Source organism: Lepisosteus platostomus, unplaced genomic scaffold (genome assembly GCF_059453375.1).
Source record: "Lepisosteus platostomus isolate fLepPlt1 unplaced genomic scaffold, fLepPlt1.hap1 Scaffold_49_H1, whole genome shotgun sequence".
NCBI classification, from domain to species: Eukaryota; Metazoa; Chordata; class Actinopteri; order Semionotiformes; family Lepisosteidae; genus Lepisosteus; species Lepisosteus platostomus.
In genome coordinates, this window is record NW_028291669.1 from 509008 (window position 1) to 513752 (window position 4745).

The window sequence follows — 4745 nt, forward strand, 5'->3', positions numbered from 1 at the left end:
CCAAGATCATGACTCTTTTACTCTTCTTCACATCAGTTTTCATCTGTGAGGAGGAGGAGGGGGGCGGCTCCTGATGTGCTGACACTTGGGGATGTGCCTCTGTGCCGGCCTGGGGGCAAAGCGCCGGCCGCAGTGAGGGCAGGGCACGTAGTCGGGGTTTGGATTCGCGGGGGGCTGGGGCAGGTTCACAACCTTCCCTCCTTGCGTGATCACCTGCTGCACCTCCCTGGCCTATTTGATGCTCCGAATGAAATCCTCGTGCTTCTGCCTCCAGTTGTTCTTTCTCAGCTGGGAACAGGAAATGAAACCAATGAAACAGCTTCCAGAAAAAGTCCAGACTAGCACTGCGTACACAGTCTGGTCGCAAACCATTCACAAGGCAAGAAAATATCAATACAGTAATAACGTAGCTTTCTGGGCCTACCTTTCATGTCATTGGGTAGAGAGTACAATTTAGTTATGGTTTTGTTTCCCGTGAGTGCTATTTGCTTGATATCTCATGTAGATTTTTACAACAGAATTCAGAAGTCAATAAGACCCATTTATTCTGTCTGGCAAATGTGCCTTTGCGGCAGTTTTTCAGAAGAGTACTTCATAAAACACTTATTTATTGTTTACATTGATTTATAAGCTGAGTCTGACTCTAGGAGAAAACAAGGGAAGCTTGGAAAGAGTTTAAGGATAGCCCTTACCACGATTGGCGGTCTAACCTTCTTCTTATGGATGTATGTCTCCAGTTCTGTTCCCTTGGCCCTGTGCTTGAAAGAGTCAAAAACCTTCCTCTTTGAATTCTGAAGCTTCTTGCAGATCTTGCTGTGTTTCTCCAACCTCTCTACAGCAAACTTCCTGTGACACAGTTCACAGGGCACCAGCTGAGGGTTTCCACTCTGGCTATTCTCATATGGAAATTGCTCAGCGGTAGGGCACATCAGACTTGTAGGGGACTGTTGTAACAGAAGAAATAAGGTTCTTGATCCCGAGATGAAGTAAAACAAATGAGTTTATTGCATGCAAGGAACAATAAAGCCGAAGTCTTGTTTCCAGCAAGAAACAACAAAACCGAAGTATTGTTAGCCGTACTGTTAAAAACTTTTGGGTTATATAGTGTTTTCTTCTCCGTTTCTGACGTCACTTGGTCCGATGGTAAAGAGGGGGGTTCATGGTATTTGGCCAGTTTACGATGTTCTGGACAAATGGTCAGTTTAACATTACACCCAGGGGGGTTCCTAGCTTGCATCTGCAGTCCTTATCAGTTAACCCCCTTTCCTGCCATAAACCCCAGCTTGTGACTTAGAAGTCTAAACCCCCTACAGAAAGGATTAAATTCAAACCCCCGTCTTCACATCATTCTTCAATGTCAAGTGGCAAATGTTGACTGGTGATGTTATGTGAATCATAGGAAATGGTCATTTTTCAATCGAGTCTATGTTTCTCAGAATTTGAGACAGAGAGGTCAATCTCTGCAATCCGAGCTGAGGGCATTTCTTGGAATGGAAAGGTAAGAGCAACTTTGGTAAGAGTTCTTTGATATTCTCTTAAGACTCCTCGCCAGATTTTACGATGAAAAATGTAAATAATAATAACAAACATTATTTGATATAGTGCCTTGAAAGGTGGCTTCTTTACAGAATGACAAAACCAACTACAATAAATAATACACAAGATATGCATGATGACAATACACAGTTAGAGGAGACAGTAGATGGTCATTGTCAGTGTACTCTGAAGGTAGTTTTCCAATTTTTTGGAACGGGGTAAAAGAGGCCACCTCTACTAGAATCTTTGTCCTAACCAAAAATGTAACAACGTATAATAATAATATTAAAAATAATAATAATAAACTTTATTTATAGAGCACCTTTCATACAAATAGTGCTTTGGTGCTTTAAAAACCAAGCGTAAAAATAAAATATTAAAATTGAGAGATATACTTTCAGTTGTAAAGGAAAATACAGCAATACAGTAAAGCAACATACATGTCAATTAAATAAATAAAAATTAGGAAAGTCGTAATAAAATAAGAACAATTAAAGAGAACTAAAAAAAGAAACAGAAATAGAAAGAACAAAGAACCACTTTAACTAAAAGCAACATTTTCAAATGTTTTTTAAAACAATGTACCGAGCTTGACTGCCTAATAAAAAGTGGAAGTGAGTTTCATAATTTAGAAGCATAAAAACCAAAAGCAGCCTCTCCACTCTTTCTGCATTTCACATGTGGTATTTGCAGTAGGCCAGTATGTGCAGATCTCAGGTCACGTATAGGAACATATGAAGACAGACATTCAGTAAGGTACAGACGTGCTAGGTCGCTTAAAGCTTTAAAAACAACTAAAAGAACTTTCAAATTTATCCTAGATAATACAGGTGACCAGTGAAGTTTTTTCAAAACAGGAATGATATTCTCTTTCTTGTATTTGTTAGGATCTGTGCTACTGCATTTCGAACAAGTAGTAAGGGATTTATTGTTTTCTTGGGAAGCCCACAAAACAGAGCATTATAATCATATCCACATCAATGTGAGCAATGGAGAAGTCAAATTAACGTGTCTAAATATCATCTAGTTCTATCCCAGGGAAGAGGGCTGTTGCCTACACAGACGACAAGACACAAAACGCTCAACTGTGCAAAACACGCATAAGGACATCAGTCAGGAGGAACAAGGTAATGTGTTTTTTCTTCTTCACCATGGTCATGTAGTTTCACTCCAAGCACTGTCATATGAAATAACTGTGGAAACGACCTCCCCAACATTTTGGGTTGTTGCATTTTGCTTCAATGAATTTTAACCTTTTCTTTTAGACATTAAGAGGAAGGACACATTCACCCTTGGTAGAGATTCAGTTGTTCTATGAGATGTCAAGGTGAGAATTAACCACTTCAGGCATAAGTCAATCCACATGACTGAAAAAGGGGCAATGAACAGGATATGGGGATTTTGCTAGTTATAAAGTACAATAATCATCATTACATGATCTAAGACTACTGAAGTATAAGCTGTGTCCCTGACTGATTAATTAGCAAATTCATCTTTGTAGAGTGCAGCTACTATCTATTCAGTGGCATTTCCTTAAAACAATTGTATTCCCACATTCTGAATATGGAGTGAGATCATGTAGAGAATGTTGGACTTGTAATAACTAATTGAAGGATAATAATAATCAACGAAAGTGCTTAAAAGTATCAACAAATGCCTTCAAAGTACTTGACACGTACTTTGCTTTCAAAAGTGAAACATTTTATGCTTACGTAAGATTTCTCTTGACTTCTCAGGAGTATACTAACTCCAAGGACAAGTAACATCACAAACCATTATTTAAGTGCTGATGTTGGAGCTGCAATACTACTACCAAGACAAAAAATGATACAGGTAACACTGCTTTCAGATTTCTAAGAATTGCTAAAATAGTATGTTTACAGAGCATTCAGAGTTGAGAATATGACAAGTTCCTACCATCTCAAACACTGCCAATCTAGAACAAAAAGAAAGTAATTGAACGCCTGCAGTAATCGAACACAAACCAGAACATATCAGTGCATGACAAGGAAATGTAGTCACAAAATGATTCTACCCTTTCAAGTCCCAAAAAGGACCGCGGAACTTACCGGAGGCGATACCTGGATTTCAAACAGAGTACAATGTAGCCACTGTAGGGGAGAAGATCACAGAGAGCTCTTCTCAGATTGCTCAGAGTCAGCCCCAAAACCCTGTCCTGACTGAAGCAGACAAAGTGGTCAAACAGGTAGGTAGAAATGAGTAAGGAACAGAGAGTATGGTTATTCTTGCATTGTTTGTTCATCTGTCAAAGAAAAGAGTGCTTCTGACTTTTGTCAATGTTCATCTTTATTTTAGGAGAAGAACAAACGGTGGTATCACACTTTGCTCAAGTGTATGATACCATGTGTGTACAGCAGACATCACCAAAGGAACAGGAGACACCTGACTAGAGAACAAGAATATGAAAAGACTGATGAAAAAAAGCACCAGGAGAAATCCATTGAATATGCACAATCTCGTCCAGTATTTCAATGAAAAGTTTCAGTGTTGTTTTTAGTGTCGTCGTATTGCATACATTTAAAACAATGTGTCTTGTTTAATGAACAATTTCATTTACTTTAGTAAAAAGTGTTGTTTACTGTAGTCCTAGCATGGATGCAATTGTTAGAAAAAACTTGAATGAAAAACTGAATGTTTCATACAATATGGGTTTGTGTTAACCCACACACCTAAGTGAAATGTTTGATTACGTTTACAAGACATAACACATAGTTCAGTTGAGTGTGAAAGGGAACAACAGAGAAAGTCACAAACAAAACATTTGTGAAGGACTTGATGAATGTTTTTTCTTTAGAAATGACAAAAAATAAAGAATTTTTCAACAAGATGTCTTTCTATAGCGAGTTTCATTTGAGATAGTCTTTTCTTAGAAGTGCAAGAGTGGTATTCCCTACAACTTATTCCCCAATTTGATCATTCTCAGAAATTAGGAGACGGAAACCACACCTACTGTAATATTAGACCTTGTAACAAGGCAACTAGGTTTCAATGGCTTAAAAGGTGCAGAAAGAGGCTCATGTATAATGACCTCCAGTGTCCCACAGGTTTCCCAAATCATTTCTTAGAGTATGGAAAAAGAGGAAATAAAGTGTCTACAGAAAGCGTATACCCCCTTGAACTTTGTTCAGTTTGTTGCGCCAGTGCCAGAGTTTCATGCAATTAAATGAGGACCTCTTTCTCACACCACA

General features: G+C 38.5%; 1 long non-coding RNA gene across 1 annotated transcript; it reads right to left on the bottom strand.

Annotated features, from left to right (window-relative positions):
* LOC148633070 (uncharacterized) lies at positions 1–1052 on the bottom strand. The gene is made up of 2 exons (XR_015934094.1): positions 693–1052; positions 1–288 (listed from the first exon to the last, which is right to left on the bottom strand). It is a non-coding gene; the product is annotated as an uncharacterized LOC148633070 (long non-coding RNA).
* Positions 1053–4745: the final 3693 nt, after the last annotated feature.